Source organism: Paramormyrops kingsleyae, unplaced genomic scaffold, assembly GCF_048594095.1.
Source record: "Paramormyrops kingsleyae isolate MSU_618 unplaced genomic scaffold, PKINGS_0.4 ups109, whole genome shotgun sequence".
NCBI classification, from domain to species: Eukaryota; Metazoa; Chordata; class Actinopteri; order Osteoglossiformes; family Mormyridae; genus Paramormyrops; species Paramormyrops kingsleyae.
In genome coordinates, this window is record NW_027326047.1 from 1 (window position 1) to 21,068 (window position 21,068).

Consider the following 21,068-nt stretch of genomic DNA (forward strand, 5'->3'; position numbering starts at 1 on the left):
AGGCCGTGACTAAAAACAATGACCTGCGAGCCCGTATCCAAAATACATGGGACCGGCCTCCCAGCGACCGGCTGTTCCCTAATATCGCCTCCTGTAGGGTGTCCGCCGCTGGCCCCAGCTGAACCTCAGGCTGTACCCCTCGACTGCTGCCCGCGGTTGAGTCTCGTTGGGGGCATTCCCTCATCATGTGGCCCGGTTTACCACACTGAAGACAGATCGGCCGCCTCCAGGCGTCGTGGATCTCTAACTGACGCCGAGGTGGTTGTGGTGGTGACGTGGAACTGGCAGGACGTTCAGATTCTCGGGACCCTGCTCGCAGCTCAGCCAGTAACACCTCACGCAGCCCCCGTATCTGCTCACCCAGCTCCTGATGTACTTCCTCCCTCACAGAACGCCGTAGCGCCTCCACGTCCATAGGGGGCCGCTGGGCTGGCTCTGAGATTGTCGCTGATGGGGGCGCCGTCGTGTGGCGCGTCTCTACGCCCTCTGCCCCGACCATGCCGTCATTTTTCACCTCTTTGGCCTCTTTACATGCTTCAGGAAACGTTAACAGACTCACCCGCCGAATTAACCTCAACAGTTCTTTCTTGGTGGGGCCGCTCTGGAGCCCAGCCACCAGTTGGCTCTGCAGAGCGATGTCATCATCTTCTCCCTCTCTTGCTCTCAGGCTCTTTCTGTCGCCACCAGTAATAACATTCTCGGAGATGGAGAATGAACGACCCCACCCTCTCCCCGGGCTGCTACTGACATGTGAAGAAGTTGGCCCGCAACCTAGCGAGCCCAGTATCTTCCCCATAAAGTCCCTCCAGGAAATCTAAAACCTTTACAGTGGTGTCTTTCTGGTCGCTAGATAAAAGCTCGACCTCCCTCTTAGCATCACCCTCTAAGGCGCTCAGCAAAAAGTCGACCTAATGTACGATTGTGAGGGTCTGGGCCCGGATGCCTACTTCGATGGTCCGCCTCCACTCTTTAAATTTTGCCTTTACTGACCCATCAAACTTGGCAACCCAAGAACCTCCCAGAAACCAGGGGAAGCACCCGGAAGAACTTACCCCCACTACTTGATTCCCCTCCATTGCCGTGCCCGAAGAGATCCTGCTGACTACGCCAAATTAACTGTGTGGTGGCCCGGGGTAAAAGACCCCAACAGCTATTTATTTTGGTTTTACTCTTAAGTTTGTTTTAACCCCTTTTGGATCTCCTGGAGCACGGTCAACAGAGAAGAAACAATCACAGGTAGTAGTGAGATTTCTTACAAACACATTTATTGAATACACAAAGGTATTGCTTCTCGGCCCGGATGCAATCCTCCCTGGTCTGGACCCCCCCTCCCAACACACCCGTGATCGACACAGCAGCCTTGATTAACCCACAGCACTACACACCAATATACACAGCAATTAGTACTTTACACTCTCAGCACTACACCCTCCGTGAAAGCACAGTACACCTAAGATTTTACTATGGGATGGGGGAGACACTACAAGAGGCACATCACCAGACAAGGAAAAAGAAAAAACACCCTCATTCAATAAATAGTGCACAAAATTAAGACATAAATAATAACAAACTTAATAGTCCGGGGCCTCTGCACCCTCGCCGCGAGGCCCTCGCTAAACCAAAATAAATCACCAAACTAACAAATCTTCTAACAGCACCCCACGCCCTTGGTACACCATTGCTCAATCCTGGGTTACTCGAATCCCAATTGTCCAGCTTGGCCCACTTCACGTCGGCGCCGCCTCCAGCGCCCCGGTGCTGACGTCTTCCTTCCACCCAGTCCGTACCGGTCACTGCTTCACGTCGCCGGCGGCCCCTCGCCTCCGTCGCATCACGGACCCGATGGCAAAGAGGCAACGCTAAACAGGCAAAAAACCCTCAGACCCTTCTCTTTTCCCCCTCAGCCATAAGGTGAAATGCACGCTGAATTAACTGCAGCCACTTTCCTTCATGCCAGCTTGGGGATCACAGTGGGTCTGGGTTGCTCTCTCTCTCTCCATCCAGTCCGTTCGCTGCTCAGATCGCCAAACTTGTTCCGCTCCCCGCCTCTCTCGGTGCTGCTCCAAGCAGCTCTGGTGCTTTCGTTCACCCGCTGCAATCACAAACCTGCACACACCGGAGAGGAAGAGAGAAAATCCCATGGCCGCTGCTCCTGCCGCCGACACCGCTTTCCCTTCGGGACTTGGACCAATGCGCCGTGATCCACTCGCCTCCGGTTCATCGTCGTTGTCTTTGCAGCGAGCAGCAAAACCACATTACAAGGAATTCCAAACGTGTAGTCTTCCTGCAACATTGCGGTACACGTCCTTCCCAAGCGAGAGCGCCCCAAACAATGGTGGCTGCCATCTTTAAAAGTCCCAAGTTCCGCCCCGCCCGCTCGTTGTCATGGAGCCGGCCAATCGATTGCCTAAAGGCAGAGCTACCCCGGACCCACATAGCTGTTCAGGGTGCTGCCAGAACAAAACCAATTTAGGGGAAAAAAAAACAAACACAAACACAAAATGGTGCTCCTTACGCCAGGGCACAACATATGTGTGTGTGTGTATTGTGTATGTGTGTAAGGACAAGTGTGTGTCAGCCCATGGTTATTCTGAATATGTTTCAGCTGACTGTCCTACAGCAGCCTGCAATCAGGCCCTTTCTTTGCTGCAGATTTTTAATTGTTTTGAAACTATTGTTGTCATTATTGTGATTCTACTGGGGTTTATCCAGCAAATACACACTAGTGCCTTTAGAGCGACCACATGTCTGTGTCACTGACGATGATACTGTATCTGTGTTTTAGGTGTGGAGCCGAACCCGAATACGGTATTCGGAAAGGCACAAATAATGTGTTTTTTACGAATACTTATTTCGAACAAATACTTTAAAAAATATTTGTATTCGGGAACAAGAAAAACTTTATATCAAAAAGCTGCGTTTCCTCTTGAGACCGCAGTGCATGCCCGGATGAGTGAGTGAGTGAGTTCAGGAGTCGGGGGGGGGGGGGGGGGGAGTAAAAGAGGTGACTGACATAGGCTGCTCCACACAGCCACAGAGAAGGCTCGGCTGAGCGAAAAAAAGACTTAACTGTATCACTATTTTTGTTGAATAGATTTTTGTACCTTAACTGGGTTCCGGAGGCAGTTTATAACTTTCGGGAAGCGGAGTTTGATCGGGAGATTATTCTATTACGCTGCATTATTGACGTCTGCAGTCAGGTGCTGTCATGTTCGTTCTGTTTACGTAGCTCTGTTAGCTCGGTAATTTAGACAATAGGCTGTTGACAGAGTAATGTCAACGTTTGGTTAAAAAGGTTAAAACAATGCTTGTGTAGTTGTGTCGAATTGTATGCACTTGTAGGAGTTATATGGTACGTTTAAGTTACTCTGTCTACTGCATATCCATAATTATAATGGATATAATTAAAGAATACTTACACTATAACGTAAATTAGAAGTGCAACGCAAAAAAACTGGATTTTTACGCTTATTTTGAATTTTACTCGAATACAAATACAAATACTTTTCCCCCCTCAACAAATACAAATACCGGCTGCTTTGCACACCCCTACTGTGTTTATACAGGCTATAATGTGACTGTGTTACTGAAGGTGTTACTGAAGGTGTTACTGTACCATGATTATACTCATACTCAGGCTACAGTGTGACTGTGTTACTGAATTGCATCTGTAGTCATACTCAGTTCACAGTGTGACTGGATGCTCTGTTACCTTCACATAGTTATGCTGGCTCTATATCTCATTCAAACGGTTACCACCCTGCCTGTTAAACCCAGATCCATCACTGGAACTTGATTTTCAGTGAGATGTTCGCCCGGACTAGGGTCGCCGGGGCCCCACCCTGGAGCCAGGCCTGGGGGAGGGGCCCGTTGACGAGCGCCTGGTGGCCGGGCCTTGGCCCGTGGGGCCTGGCCGGGCATAGCCCGAAAGAGGCACGCGGGACTGTCCCCAGGTGGGCCCACCACCCGCAGGGGGAATGTCAGGGATTCGGTGCATTGTGGATTGGGTGGCGGCCAAGGGAGGCCCTGGCGGTCCGATCCCCGGCTGACAAAACTGGCTTTCGGGACATGGAATGTCACCTCTCTGGTGGGGAAGGAGCCTGAGCTTGTGCGTGAGGTTGAGAGGTATCGACTAGATATAGTCGGGCTCACCTCAACACATGGCTTGGGTTCTGGAACCAATCTCCTGGAGAGGGGCTGGACGCTCTTTTACTCTGTAGTTGCGGCGGGTGAGCGATGCCGGGCTGGGGTGGGGCTATTGGTGGCCCCACAGCTCGGTGCATTAACAACGGAGTTTAACCCGGTGAACGAGAAGGCTGTCTCTCTGCGCCTTCGGGTCGGGGATAGGTCTCTGACTGTCATCTGCGCTTATGCGCCAAATGTCAGTTTCGGAGTACCCGGCCTTCTTGGATTCCCTTAGCGGTATGCTATTTGGCGTGCCGCGGGGGGATTCCATCGTTTTGCTGGGGGACTTCAACGTTCACGTGGGCAATGACAGTGTGACCTGGAAGGGGGTGATTGGGAGGAACGGCCTCCCTGATCTGAACCCGAGTGGTGTTCTGTTATTGGACTTCTGTGTAATGCATGGTTTGTCCATAACGAACACCATGTTCGAGCATAAGGGTGTCCATAAGTGGACATGGTACGAACTAGGGTTGCAAAGGGGCGGAAAGTTTCCGGTAAATTTCCATGGTAAGTTAAGCTTGGGAATTTTGGAAATATTCCATATTGGAAACTTTCCATGGAAATAATGGGAATTATGGAAATTAATGGGAATTTAGGAGAACTAACTGGGAATATATTATTTCCAAGCATAAATATAATCAGTCGTGCTCTTTAAGCAATCACATGTGACCTCGCCATTTCAACCAATCATAACCCGCCAGGAGCGCAGCCTAAACCCTGTTTACATGAAATAAGCCTGCTCCCGAGCAGGTTTAAGCTTGCGCACCTGTTGCTACAGTATGACAGCAAGTTCAGGATGAGCTTCAAAGAACCAAACAATCCAAGATCATGCCAAATCATCAACAATCAAATCCAGCTAACTGAGTTAGCGACGTACGAAGAACGAGCCCCTGGAATGATCTTCAAAACAAAACAGCCAAATGAGGAAGCTAGCATCTTCTTTATGTTATACTAGCTATGGCTTATTTAGCATCTAACAGATGCTAGCATTTTATTTAGCATCTTATCAGATTGCTATCTACCAGATTAATACATTTTATGTGATATTCACAATTTAAACATTTAATGAATATATTTTCCCATAATATCATCAAAACTTACCTCACTTGTTAAGTCCACAGGCTCAAATGTGTGCCTTCAATACTCTTTGTCCTTCAGGCTCAAAAGTGTGGTCCATGTGTACATGTGATGGAGGCATGCACAGTGCCAGTAGGTGGTCTCAATAGCCATGCAGCAAGCATGTGCTCTGTACATGTGATTAAGGAATGGCATGGATATTCAAGTGTATTTGAATTGCATTTGTTTGTTTTTGTCAATATTATGCTAAAATATACTTTGCTCAACTATATTTAAGTTCCCTAAGAAGAGCCAACCTTCAATTTTGAAAATTCCCAGTTTATTCCCATTAATTCCTGTTTATTCCCATTAATTCCCGTTAATTCCCATGGAAAGTTTCCATCTTTGAAAATTCCGGGAATTTTGCAACCCTAGTACGAACATGCCCGGGGCTACAGGTCGATGATCGATTTTATAATCGTATCATCTGATCTGCGGCCTTCCGTCTTGGACACTCGGGTAAAGAGAGGGGCAGAGCTGTCAACTGATCACCACCTGGTGATGAGTTGGCTCAGGTGGCAGGGGAGGAAGCCGGTCAGACCTGGTAGACCCAAGCGCATAGTGAGGGTGTGCTGGGAACGTCTGGCAGAGGCTCCTGTTCACTGGAGCTTTAACTCGTGCCTCCGGCAGAATTCCAACTGCATGCCGGGGGAGGTTGGGGACATTGAGTCTGAATGGACCCTGTTCGGACCTCCATTGTGGAAGCGGCCGTACGGAGCTGTGACTGCAGGGTGGTCGGTGCCAGTCGTGGCGGTAACCCCCGTACCCGATGGTGGACACCTGACTGAAGCTGAAGAAGGAGGCTTACCGGGAATTATTAGCCCGGGGGTCTCTGGAGGCAGCTGACGGGTACCGGCGGGCCAGGCGGAACGCAGCTCGGGCGGTCGCAGATGCAAAAACCCGGGCGTGGGAGGAGTTCGGTGAGGCCATGGAACGTGACTTTCGGTCGGCCTCAAAGAGGTTCTGGCAAACCATCCGGAGTATCAGGAGGGGGAAGCAGCTCCTGGTTCCTACTATTTATAGTGGGGGGGGGGGGGGGGGTGCTGTTGACCTCACCTGGGAACATCACCCGGAGGTGGAAGGAGTACTTTGAGGACCTCCTCAACCCTGCCTCAAATACATCTACGCACACTGCCTTTGAGACATCTGAGGGCACAGAGCCCGAGGGTGCTGGGGGGGGCTTGCACATCACTGGGGCTGAGGTGGCCAGGGTGGTTAAAGAGCTCCGTGGTGGCTGGGCCCCGGGGGTGGACGAGATCCGCCCGGAGTACCTGAAGGCTCTGGATGTTGTGGGGCTGTCGTGGCTGACATGCCTTCTCAACAGTGCGTGGAGGTCAGGGACGGTGCCGCTGGATTGGCAGACTGGGGTGGTGGTGCCCTTATTTAAGAAAGGGGACCGGAGGGTGTGTTCCAACTACAGGGGGATCACACTTCTCAGCCTCCCTGGGAAAGTCTATTCCGGGGTACTGGAGAGGAGGGTGAGATCGACAGTCGAATCTCGGATTCAGGAGGAACACTGCGGTTTTCGTCTTGGCCGTGGAACACTGGACCAGCTTTATACCCTTGCAAGGGTACTGGAGGGGGCCTGGGAGTTTGCCTATCCAGTCTACATGTGTTTTGTGGATTTGTAAAAAAGGCTTACGACCGGGTTCCCCGAGGTGCTCTGTGGGGGGTGCTTCGAGAGTATGGGGTCCGGGGTCCGCTGTTGTGGGCGATCCGGTCCCTGTACGAACGGAGCAGAAGCTTGGTCCGCATTGCCGGTAATAAGTCGGACGTGTTCCCGGTGCGTGTTTGGCTCCGCCAGGGCTGCCCTTTGTCATCGGTCCTGTTTATAATATTTGTGGACAGGATTTCTAGGCGCAGCCAGGGTGTCGAGGGTGTCCAGTTTGGTGACCTCAGGATTGCCTCGCTGCTTTTTGCAGACAATGTCGTCCTGTTGGCTTCATCTGCTGGGGATCTCCAGCATGCACTGGGCCGGTTCGCAGCCGAGTGCGAAGCGGCAGGGATGAGGATTAGCACCTCCAAGTCCGAGACCATGGTTCTTAGCCGGAAACGGGTGGTTTGCCCTCTTCGGGTTGGGGAAGACGTACTGCCTCAAGTGGAGGAGTTTAAGTATCTCGGGGTCTTGTTCACGAGTGAGGGTAGGCGAGATCGGGAGCTGGATAGACGAATCGGAGCGGCGTCTACAGTTCTGCAGGCACTTAACCGGTCCGTCGTGGCTAAGAAAGAACTGAGCCAAAAAGCCAAGCTCTCGATCTATTGGTACATCTTTGTCCCTACCCTCACCTATGGTTATGAGCTATGGGTAATGACCGAAAGAACGAGATCGCGAATACAAGCGGCCGAAATGAGGTTTCTCCGCAGGGTGTCTGGGCTCTCCCTTAGGGATAGGGTGAGAAGTTCGGATATCCGGGAGGTCCTCAGAGTAGAATCGCTGCTTCTTCACGTCGAAAGGAGCCAGTTGAGGTGGTTTGGACATCTGGTGCGGATGCCTCCTGGGCGGCTACCCGGAGAGGTTTTCCGTTCATGTCCTACAGGGAGGAGGCCCCGGGGTAGGCCCAGGACTCGCTGGAGGGATTATATCTCTCGGCTGGCCTGGGAACCCCTCGGTGTGTCCCCCGAGGAGCTGGTGGAGGTAGCTGGGGAGAGGGAGGTCTGGGTGCCTCTCCTGAAGCTGCTGCCCCCGCGACCCGAACCCCGGACAAGCGGCAGATGATGGATGGATGGATGGATGGATGCTATTATGCAACCCCTTTTTCTTAGAGTACATATTTGAGTTACACGTGGCGCTAAAAAAACAGGACTGTTAAAATCTTCTCCCCGCATCAAAGATAACTCTAGGTTTTTTTCCCATGGGGTGCAAGGTGAGAGAGCCCAACCAGTCGTTCATCCAGATCAGTGCCATGTAAAGACTTTTCAAGGGTCAGGTGCTCAAGTGACCGTGGGGGGGTGACCCTATGTTAATTAGCATGATCTCTGGTCATCGAAAAGGGGCACTCAGCACCTCAAAATGGGGCACTTTTGATCGTTTAGGCATGTGCCTGTTCCACATAAAAAATTGTGAATGCATTTAATATATTAGTAAATTAATAAATTATGATTACATGTTAACATGACTCACATAATATTCAAATATAACTTTACAATATACTTTCTTTTTTTTTTTAACTTAATGTGTTCAAATGTCATTTTCATTTGACGAGTAGGAAGTGCACTGTCTGAATTCTGAGTATCATCTGACCTCCGTACTAAAACAGGTATCTCTGTCTGTGATTCCTAGATGCCAGGCTCGGTGAAGGTGTGACCAAAGACATCCCCCTGCTGATGCACAGACGGCTCAGTCCTGTTCTGGGCCTTGGACACCCAGGATCGACGGCACTGCTCCCAGTTAAGAGCCTTAGGTGTCCGCACTTGTCCGTTGCCAGGGTTACACTCACTCCTTCATTCTGGGCCATCTGCCACTCTACAATGTTTTGGGGGCAAAGCAGAACACTCCTGGGTAGGACACTTTTTGCGATCTGCAGTAAAATGGGTGTGGTTTAGGACAGAGTTTATGCTCTGCAGTAAAATGGGTGGGACTTAGCACACTGTTCATACTCTGCAGTAAAAGTGAGTGTGGCTTAGGGCACTATGCTCTGAAGTAAACGGGCATGGATTAGGACACTGCACTGTTTACACTGCAGTAAAATGGCTGTTGTTTAGGACACCATTTATGCTGTAAAAATAAATATGGTTTAAGACACCATTTATGCTCTGCTGTAAAAATGAAAGTGATTTAGGACACTGTTTATACTCTGCAGTAAAATAGGTTTTGCTTGGGACACTCTGTGATGCGGAGTGACAGAGAGTCGGACCCAGATAAGCAAGACAAGCAGGGTTTATTAACCGGTCTTGACAAAGCAGCTGAAGTATCCAAAACGAGAGGCAAGAATCCGAGTCGGGGGCAGGCAGGAAGGTCGAAGTCCGGGATGGCAGTCCGACGAAGAGGCACGTAGACAAGACACCGGAGAGGAAGGCAAAACAGGACAAAGGGCTGGGCAGGCTGATCAGGAACGGGAGCTGGGCTGGAGAAAAAAGGTAAGAACGAAAGGCGCTGGACAAAGGTAAGACTGACGGACACGAGGCGAGCGGGGAGACGAGAGACAAGAAGCTGCTCGGTAAGGCACAATAGTGACATTGGCTCAATACTTCGCACCATGGTTTGAATCCTACTTCCTTTTATATCTCCGATGATGAAGTCAGAGTCGCTACACCTGTCGAGTCCCGCCCCTCCGGGACCGGGAACGTCACACACTACACCTTGAAGTGAATGGGTGTGGTTTAGGCCCTGTTTAGACTGTGCAGTAAAAATGGGCATGGTGTAGATTATTGTTTATGCTTTGCAATAAAAATACACGCAGTCAAAAGAAAAGAAAGGTGCGTACAATGTCCATATCAGAATGAATTACCTGGTAATTTACATAGTCTTGTTACAGAACAGTTGCTCCTCCTGCAGACTGCAGCATTTACTGATATCACATCCATAGAAGCCTACTGCTCAGGTTGAAATACCTGAGTCTCCCCACGAAGTAGCTCCCACTCTGGTCTTTCTTGTACAGTTTCCATCTAGTCCAGTCTGCTGTTTATTTGCCTGATTTCACCACTTGCACATTCTCAGGGCTGGTCTCAGGGGCTCCCTGTTATGCCAGGAATCATCAACCTGCTCTTTTGACTTGCTGATGTTCATCTGATTGTCATGCTGATGTTTACCACAAGACAAAGTCCTGTTGTCAGGGTCAAAACCCATCCTCCTCAAACTTTTGTGTCTCTCCCTCCATTTGGCCAGCAGGTATTGCTGGCCATGCTGTCCTCCCTGTGTCCTTCACCTTAGTGTATTTCCTCAGACTGCCGCAAAGCTCTATGGGCTGAGTTCCAAACCCTTTGGTCATGAGTTTGAGACCAGCTTCCTCTTTATTCGTAATTATTGGATTTCGTCCATGTTTATTTTCTGTTTTAGTTTTCTTTTTCCTAGATTTTGGTTTGCGTTCTGATTTGGGTTTTGCTAGGTGCCTTTGTTTGTGATTATGTATTACTTGTCTTTGCTATATTCTTCTGTTTCTTAGTTTCCCTGTTGGTCCCTGTATTCCTTGATTAAGTTTATTTGACCCACCTGATTCCCTGTGCATAATGGTTATTCTACCTGATTGCTCCTATTCTAATAGCTGACATGGAAATCTTCATGACACTGTGGAGTAGATGTATGTATGGTAGAGAGCGCAGCATAAACGGCGTCTTGGCCGATCTGCAGATAGCCTATGCTGCACCCTGTCATTTAATGTGGGGTGTACTAAACCTGTATCTGATTGCTTAATCAGTACATGTCACCACCCGTACTTGACCAGTCTGCGGATGGCATGCGCTGTTCCCTGTTGATGTCAGATGCAGCTTCATCTTCCGAAATAGTGCTACAGATTAAGCAGCAGGGCTTTTGGAGTTGCATGTTTACAAGGTAAACATTGTTTTTATTTATTTCACAACAAATTACTGGCACATTTTTGTCTATCAATTCCATTTCAACTAGTGTTCTAAGCATTTACAATAAACAGTGCACATTATTTTTTGTAAATATGGTACAGTTCTTTTGTGTTTTACTTCTATCTAAGGTGACTGTGGGTATCCCAGACAGCTAAAGCTAATGCTTTGGGTTAATAACCCAACAACTGCACCTCAGCAAAACTACTGCTCACACATTCTGACTAGGGACATGATAAACTGAAAAATAAAGCTGTTCTATATTTAGTGTGCTTGTTCTCATTCAAATAGTTGAAAATTTTTAGTCTGTTATTTAAGTGTAACTTTATTTGTGGTTAGGGTTGAACCTACACTGAAAAAATATATTGAGGCAACTTCAAATATTTAGTGTGATCGATTACTTTAAATATTTTATGTTGATTCAACCTTTATTAACCAAAATCTAAATATTTTCAGTGTGTCATGGACAGAGCTGGGAAATTTTGCCTCAATGTTTGAGATCTGTAGATTGGCATCACATATAACTTGTGCATTAATGGAATATGTGGTTTCTCTTTCTGAAAATAAGCTCAGGGACTGAGGGAGGACCATTCCTTCCTGATATTTCCCTTATGTATGGAATGCACTACCTTGATTACACCTGCTTTTATCCGAGGCTACGAAATTTTAGCCCACACCAGACATGTGCTTTCCTTTGCAGTTTTCATACATGCAGCCGAATATGTAATCTGATTCTCTATGTGCATCTCTATGTTTTTGCTTGAAACTCCCTCTTTTCCTTTGAGCCTCCCATGCATACATATATGCATGAGTAGGAAAAGCACAACCTGTCATTCTGCGCTCCTCAGTCATAAAATTGTGGTTTTAGGCATGTGTGGTCTGTTTGTACTTGCCATGCCATGTTTTAGGCGCATGTTATAACAAAATTATGCTTGAAACGGGTGCAAACATATAGTACATCTGCCTCTCCATCTTTATTGACTATATTACTTATGGGGTTATAGATGTTTAAGTGGTGTTAAAAGAAATGTGATCTGAAGTGTATTTACACTGTGAGTGGGCCGTACTTCCAGAAGGACTTGTGAGACATGGGAAATTTAAGGGGTCATGTCATTTTGCTGACACTCTATCTCACTCCATCATAACCTACTTGGTTTCTGGCCAGTTAAAGTTTACTCATAGAATGTGTTGCTATGCATGGAAACTCCCAGCATATGAAATGAAGCATTCTGGGATATCTGGTGTAGGACCCACACCTGTAAATAAATGGATCCACAGAAATAAACCAGACCCAAAGGGCTCCCCCTTTGGGTCTGGTTCCTCCCAAGGTTTCTTCCTCTTAGGGAGTTTTTCCTTGCCACCGTTGCCTTTGGCTTACTCAATGGGGGGTCCTTACGAGGCAGAAATGTAAAGCGCATTGAGACAATGTAATGTTGTGATAATGCGCTATATAAATAAAATTGAATTGAATTGAATTGAATATAATATTTATGATGCCACCATTTTCCCTAGTGCTTATCCTGGAGGGAATTGTAAACTTGCAAATATGCCTTGAGGGGTGAGGTCTATTAAGAGTATCTGGAGCAATGGAATAAAAAAGGTCCGTTGGAAGATGGTGGCCCCTTCAGGGTGGTCATCCTCAAATATTGACGCATGCATAGAGAATATGTACAGCTGATGTACCCTTTTCTCCTCATGGGATGGATGGATGGTTTACATGGTTAATTTTTCTGTGTACGATTTACTTTAATTTAGTGTTTTACAAACCCAGTCATTCGGGTGTCCCTAACAGTCCACAATTTTGCTCTCTCCTAGTTCCCAGCAGACCTGAACCAAACAATCAAGTACACTGAATACCAGATTCAGGTGTGTTGGGAGCTGGGAGGACTGGATTGAGAAGCACTGCTCTAATCACAGAGTTATGGAGTTTTCATGGTTATTTCCCCGACAGGAGTGGCTTCTCATGAAACTATCAGCATCCTGTCGCACACTATTACCGTACTGATATGTCGGAGTTTTCCAGCTGACAAGTGGGTTTTGATGAAAACGGGTTACCTAGAAAAAGTATGAGGTAGAGACTGGAGATCTGATATTTGTCTACCAAAGTCTTCTCAGTATCTTGCTACTCCCACTGCTTGTGTACTGTCCCTTTCAGCACTGCTGCTTATGTATTATTGCTTGCACAATTGATTGCACACTGTAGGTGTCCATAGTTGGATTTGAGTCTATTTTTCTCAGAGAGGCACAGCACATGTCTGTCTGCCTGAGGGAGTACATAGCTCCACTTCCTGCAGTGATTCTCCTTCAGCTGATCCTGTAAGGCCTGGACTGGTCTGACATTTTTGCAGCTGTATAGTGGGAACCAAACAGACAAACCACTGCATAGGAAACATGGTTATTTTCAAAAGAGAATTGCTTTTTGATGAAAATCATCTATGTGAATAACAGTTTTGGAATAGTCATAATGACATTCATTTTTTGTTTTTGTTTTTTATAAACGATAATAGTGCTCCCATTTACTCTACACAGACACCCTCCTTCCAGCCCTTTTGCTAAATGCACACTTCCCTAGCATTGTCTGTCCATGTACAAAGGTGCCACCATACATATGTGAGCCCGCCACCACCAGGCACACTTAGAAAGGAACACTGACCAGGTGAAGGAGATCAGACAGTGGAGGGTTCACTCGAGCACATCTGCGAATTTTCCACTGTTTTCTGTACAGATTATTTCTTGTTCATGCTGGACTAAATGTCTCTGGCCACCACAAGGCAATGTCAACATACAAGCTTCCATCAGTACTTATGAGGAGCACCACCACTATGTGACACTATGTGTTCTGTACAACATTCTGATTTGACCCCAAGCAAGAAATCTATTGCCCTTTAATAGATTTTCTATTCATGCATCCATCTTTCAGTCACTTATCCAGTACTGGGAGGGAGCTTATCCTCAGCAGTGTAGGTTACAAAGCAGGGGACAGCTTGGATGGGATACAGCATAGGATACAAAGCAGGGGACAGCAATCCATTGCAGAACACACACATGCACAACTTAGAAACATAGATTGATCATGGTTTTGGACTGCAGCAGGAAAGTGGAGTACCCAGAGGATACTCACACAACACTGGGAGAACATACAAACTCCATACATACAGACTGGGGCAGGATTCAAACCCCATGGAAGTGAGAGGCAACAGTGGAGTCCACAGAGTCACCAAGTCTCCTCTTGAAAGAACATGAACCTTTATGGTGGTTATCATTGTGCGGCATCATTCAAGCCTGCTGTTGGGATCAGCTAAAGTTCTCTTTTTCATATCATTTTCCACCAGTGAGTAACCAGTAAGGGGCGATATTACTGGATTGGATAAAACATGAAAGGTGTTTTCTCCTTCTCTTTGGCTAGGAAGAAGTTCACCTGAAGAAGTTGTTCTGTGGCTGACTGGCGATGGGATGGTCCTGTACAGACAGTCCCTGGGGTTAAGAACACCTGGCTTATGGACAATTCTTTCTTACAAACGGACTACCAAAAAGCTTATTAAATTAAAATAGACAAACACATGCAGTACTTTGTGACACTTGTGAAAACATTGCACAGTTTTAGTGGTTTGTTGGCTGGAGGTATAGTACAGTACTGTATTTAGTTTGTTTTCTGTATTATTATTATTATCAGTAGTAGTAGTAGTATTAGTATGTACTGTATAATTATTTTTCCGACTTGCCTACAAATTCAACTTAAATACAGACTTAGGGAGTGGATCTCGTTCGTAACCTGGGGACTGCCAGTAATGTAAAATCATTTAGTTGATTTGTGCTGTGCTTCTGTTTTTCGTTATTATTATTAATATTATTTATTTAATTTTTGCACACTAAACTGTTTCAGCCATTCAACACAGATCCCTTAACCACATTCCTTTTTTTATACTAGTGTAGCACCAGCGGGGCGCATGTCCCAGCATGCCCTGCATGCAATTGTAAATAGAAGGACCACAACAGGCAACCAATGAGCACCAAACCCAAATACACAGACGGGAAACACAAGGTTGTAAGATGCTGAACTACAAGATGCACATACGGTGGAAGATTTACACACGCTAAATATCACACGAGGATTGGACCGGGTATACACAAGACACGGGCAAACGCATACACGATGATAGGGAAATGTAACCATTAACATTAACAACAACAACAATACAAGAGTTAAGGACTTTTAATAAAGAGTGTGATTTCCCCGGCAAGCAAATCTCCATGTCTCCCTCTGCTCCCGCGATGCCTCGGTCTGCCTGTCGCCACACTATACTGTGTCTTTCTTTAAACTAGAACTAGAAAATTAATTAACAAAAATTATTATCTAGTAGGCTTGTGAACAAATTAATCAAATTTCAATGCTTTCTTATGGGAAAAATTGCCTTGGTTCGCGTATAAATTGGTTCGCGACCACTTTCCTGGAATGGATTGTGTTCGTGAACCTCAGGCACCACTGTATTTATTGTTTCTCCAGCCTCTCCTTCGTGAAAGTCATTACTGACAGCGGAGTTGCTAATCTATGCTGTTATGTGGTTCTCTGTGTGAAGAATCTGTGCTGTTCTGAGAGGATGGGATGATTAGAGTGGATATGTTTATGTGTTGGGGTTGGGGGGCACATGCCTCAGAGTCTGAGTTCAGAATCGTACCCCTGAGTCATCCATCTGTTACTTCATCAGCTCCATTTGAGTCTGGATGCTGAATATTTTGGTTTTGATCACGCATTGGTGCATTGCTCATCAGTAAATACGTATCTCCATTTTCTCCTTTATGGCATCAGTGACCTCAGGTTGAGTATCTGCAGAAAGTGAGTATTTAATAATCATAACTTCTACACCAGACTCACTAGTAGAGTTTTAGAATACTTTCAGGTTGAAGCTGGTTGGTAATTTGAATGGTGTGTCACAAGTCATATAAGCAACATAAATTACAGTGTCTGACATAATGCAGCACCATTTGTGCTACACACTTACAGGGATCTGACTTTTCAGTGAGTTACATTACCACCACATTCACACCAGGGCAGAGACAGAGAGCCTTGTGTGCTTTCCTGATCTTAAGAGTGATCCCTAATCCCCACTTATCTCCATTTCACAGGTAAATTTATTTAAGTTAATTACTATTCAACACAGATACTATGGAACTGGAAGAAGCATTGAACAAACTGAATGTACAATGTACACTATTGTTCAAAATCTTGGGGTCACTTACAAATATCCTTGTTTCCAAAAGAAAAGTATTTTATTTGTCTATTACAGTAACATCAAGTTAATCAGAAATCCATTGCAGACATTGTTAATGTTGTAAGTGGCTACTGTATATAACTAAAAACGTAACATCTACATTGGCATACAGAGGCCCATTATCAGCAACCATCATTCCTGTTTTAATGGCACGTTGTGTTTGCTAATCCAAGTTTATCATCTTAAAAGGCAAATTTGATCATTAGAAATACCTTTTAAAATTATGTTGGCTCAGTTGTTGCACTGATTAAAGAATCAATAAAACTGGCCTTCTTTAGATGAGTTGAGTATCTGGAGCATCAGCAGTTGTGGGTTTGATTGAAGATCCAAAATGGGCAGAAATAAAGAGGTGTCTTTTGAAACGCTTTCATGTATTCTTGTTTTCAGATATGAAGGCAATGTCTAAGAGACCCCAAACTTTTCAACGGTAGTGTACTTGGAGATTAGAAAAACCACTATAGTGTACAATCTGAACCACACTCCTAGGCTGGGGCTCCCACTGGCCCAGGTTCCTGACAGTCATGATGTCCAAAAGAAACCTGGACCCAACGGATTTGTGTTGAGCCTATTTACTGTATGCTTAAAAAACAATGGTTAGCATTTGGGGCCCAAACATTTTGACTAATGGTGGTGCCCTCCCTAGTCATTGTTCCTGTTCTCATTTTATTCTTCTATCTGTCTCATTGATTCAAAGTCTTCAGCAGGCCTCAGCTGCTAGGCTCACCAGTGGTTTTCAGCACAGCCTTGCCCTCAAAGTAGAGATAAGAAAGGACAGTGTTATCTTCCACTTTCAGGAGGTTTTCATCACGCTGGAGTAACATGACCATCAGGGGACCTATGCAACCAGTCAGGGCACAGGAAGATGATCACCACGGTAACATGTCTAGGACAACAGCACTGCAGTTACATCTGTGGCCCTCCTGTGTGCGTAAACAACACATTAGCAATGTGACAATTGTTCATCACACCAGATCCCTGTTGCTGTTCACTACATTGTTATCGTAATTATTCATGTAGGTTATAGCCCTTACACTGTGCTAGACCCTTTCATCCTAGCTTTCATTGGCCCTTTTCCCATTGTGCTCATCTGACTGGTTCTTTTTATGTTGCAGATGGCCACAATTATTCCTCCTCTTTCAGAACCCAGCTCTGACAAGGTCCTTAGCCACAAAGTGGCTTGTGTGAACTTTTTGGTCTAATCTGTTTTGAAGCTAAGCAGCATTAAGTCTCCTCCAAGTACATAAATGGTAAGGAGAATTTTGAGGACGTGTTTGTGTAAATGCTAGAAAATCATTAACTGACATCATTAAACTGACCGAGTTCCAAATGTGAGTCATGCTGAAGAATATGTTGGTGTAATAAAACATGTGACCTAATATCAGGTCTGGCGTTGAGGCCAAACCACTGATTAGACCCAGAGCTCTACCACAACTTCCTTTTTGTTGACTGAATGTACATTTTTGTGTTGCCTTCCATACCAGGTTTTCAAAAGTGTCTCTGTCTGTCTAATCTCTAGCTTCTTCTCCAGTGTGCACATACCTCTCCAGTTCATTTGAGGTTACATGTCATCCTTCTACACCACATACGGATGTGTATTCCAGGCCACTGTCAATCCTTACAGTACATCTGTTTCACCTGTGCAAGCTCTTTCAGTTCATATGGCTGCAGGTTTTTCACATCCCTCTGTAATGTCTCCACTGTGTCATGAGCCACAGTCTGAAGTGGAGTCTGCAAAGGCCAAACTGGCAGGTGTGGATGGCTAAGTGTCACGTTAAGCAATCAAGGATATTATTATTAACTAAAGCAATAAGAAAACATTTTTGTAAACTGTAATAAAATAAGTTATGAAATAATAGATATGAAAATAGAAGAAAAAGTCAAATTAAACGAAAACTTGCATGAAATATTTTTGGTTATCATTTTTACAGTTTTTCCCGATTTCAGAAAAATGCTTAACATTTACATGACGAATTCATGCATATAGCACAACACTATGGTTTAGCTGCAGAAAGACACAGCTCAGTTAAGCCTAAAACAACTGAAAATTACGGCAAATGATTACAATTGTACAATTGTTCATTTGCATACATTTGCAAATTGTACAAAGCAATGACAAAGGATATTCTGCTCAGCACAAGTGACATGGTGTATGGATTACATTTGTTGTTTTGCAAATTTGAGAAATGTGCCAAAGCAAAAAATGTAAATGCTATTTAGCTAAAGTACAAATTTGTCTATCTTTAACTAGCACTAATGCCTTGAACATGTTATGTCCATTTTGAGGACAATATTTGAGGACATAATGTGTGCTGTGTATTCATGTAGGATTCAGAAGAGACACATTTAACCTTTAGTCAATTGAAGGTAAAATATATAAAAATAAGTAGAAATGTATCTTCATAATAAAAACATGTAATTGAAAATAGTATATAAATAAATCATATATTTAAAAAAATATAATAAATCAAAGATAATAACCCTGTAACCTTGTGGCAATGGTAGAATGGTAGAATGTCTCTGCAGTGGTGCACAGACATATGATTATGGGCCAAGCCCTATCCTTAACCATAAGTAACTAAAAAAAAAACAAGACTTTTGACATTTTAGTTTTTTGATTGCAGTCACAGATTTCTTTTAAATTAAGTCTACCCTTGTGGGGACTGAAAAAAATGGTCCCCGCAATGACATAATAACAGGTTTTTATCACATTGTAGGGACATTTGGTCCCCACAACGTAATATGTACACGAGAGACACACAAACGCACACACTTATGGATAATTTGGTAATACCAATTCACCTTAACTTGTTTTTGGGGGAGAAACAGGAGATCCTGGAGGAAACACCACTATGGCATGAGGAGAATATGCAAGCTCCACACTCATGCATGGAGCCGGTCCCAGAGGTCTGACGCAACAATGCTAACCACTGTGCCACTTCACCGTGCCGTCCCAGCCTGCATTCCAGGTTGGTATACTCAGCTCTCTAGTGATTATGGCCCATGCAGCTTCCAGCAGTATCTCGCGTCCTGCAGACACTCTTATGTGTGTCTATGTGCACCTACTTTTTTATGTTTGTGATGAGGAATTTGAAGAGCATGTTCTCACACAGATAGCAGAACCTGAAAAAATAGGCACTCTGGGAACATAAAAAACATGTGCTTAAACATCTGCTTGAAAAGAAAAAGTAGTACATTGTTTTTTTTTTTTTTATCTCTCTGCAGTCTGTTGGATTGGGACTAGGAATCATCAATGGCATTACATGGGGAATCCCATGAAGGTCCATGTATGTGTATTTTCCCATAGGGATCTTGGGTCTGGGAATTCGGTTTATGGTGCTGCCATCTCGTCGTCATGTAATCATGCCCCACCCCCCAAACTCTGGACTCATTCAGTAACCTTTTCTCCAGTACCAAAATACCAGCCTCACTACTTAAACCCATGTGACTTTAATTATATTGAAAAGTCTTGTCCTGAATTGTGGTCTGAGCAGTTTGCCTTGATTTTGGATTCTCTTCTGAATGATCCTTTTTAACTTTTTAATTTAGACTGATTTTGCGTGATGTATCTTCTGCTGGCTTTCAGCAACTTTTATATTTGACCTGGTTTTATAAATTAAACTGTGATTGTATCCTGTTTATTGTCTCTGTGGCAGTGTGAAGCGATAAGTTAAAAAATTATGTACTAACATTAAAGATGGGAGGGAGCAGAAATATAAAGTATACACTCACCTAAAGGATTATTAGGAACACCTGTTCAATTTCTCATTAATGCAATTATCTAATCAACCAATCACATGGCAGTTGCTTCAATGCATTTAGGGGTGTGGTCCTGGTCAAGACAATCTCCTGAACTCCAAACTGAATGTCAGAATGGGAAAGAAAGGTGATTTAAGCAATTTTGAGCGTGGCATAGTTGTTGGTGCCAGACGGGCCGGTCTGAATATTTCACAATCTGCTCAGTTACTGGGATTTTCACGCACAACCATTTCTAGGGTTTACAAAGAATGGTGTGCAAAGGGAAAAACATCCAGTATGCGGCAGTCCTGTGGGAGAAAATGCCTTGTTGATGTTAGAGGTCAGAGGAGAATGGGCCGACTGATTCAAGCTGATAGAAGAGCAACTTTGACTGAAATAACCACTCGTTACAACCGAGGTATGCAGCAAAGCATTTGTGAAGCCACAACACGCACAACCTTCAGGCGGATGGGCTACAACAGCAGAAGACCCCACCGGGTACCACTCATCTCCACTACAAATAGGAAAAAGAGGCTACAATTTGCACGAGCTCACCAAAATTGGACAGTTGAAGACTGGAAAAATGTTGCCGGGTCTGATGAGTCTCGATTTCTCTTGAGACATGGGGTAAACAGAATGAGAACATGGATCCATCATGCCTTGTTACCACTGTGCAGGCTGATGGTGGTGGTGTAATGGTGTGGGGGATGTTTTCTTGGCACACTTTAGGCCCCTTAGTGCCAATTGGGCATCGTTTAAATGCCACGGCCTACCTGAGCATTGTTTCTGACCATGTCCATCCCTTTGTGACCACCATGTACCCATCCTCTGATGGCTACTTCCAGCAGGATAATGCACCATGTCACAAAGCTTGAATCATTTCAAATTGGTTTCTTGAACATGACAATGAGTTCACTGTACTAAAATGGCCCCCACAGTCACCAGATCTCAACCCAATAGAGCATCTTTGGGATGTGGTGGAACGGGAGCTTTGTGCCCTGGATGTGCATCCCGCAAATCTCCATCAACTGCAAGATGCTATCCTATCAATATGGGCCAACATTTCTAAAGAATGCTTTCAGCACCTTGTTGAATCAATGCCACGTAGAATTAAGGCAGTTCTGAAGGCAAAAGGGGGTCAAACACCGTATTAGTATGGTGTTCCTAATAATCCTTTAGGTGAGTGTAGATATTTTATGGGTTCCACTGAAATAAAGGTAGCTGATTACGAGAAAGATCTTGGTGTGTATG

The 21,068-nt window shown here is 45.1% G+C and overlaps 1 long non-coding RNA gene across 3 annotated transcripts; it reads left to right on the forward strand.

The window, feature by feature from the left end:
• The first annotated feature begins 10,484 nt into the window (after positions 1 to 10,484).
• On the forward strand, positions 10,485 to 20,132 carry LOC140586967 (uncharacterized). Of its 3 annotated transcripts, none has more exons than XR_011988743.1 (4): positions 10,485 to 17,006; positions 17,195 to 17,329; positions 18,909 to 19,048; positions 19,305 to 20,132. It is a non-coding gene; the product is annotated as an uncharacterized lncRNA (long non-coding RNA). The 3 variants fall into 3 exon arrangements; XR_011988742.1 differs by having other exon boundaries at positions 10,485 to 16,956; XR_011988741.1 differs by having other exon boundaries at positions 10,485 to 17,329.
• The last annotated feature ends 936 nt before the right edge of the window (positions 20,133 to 21,068 follow it).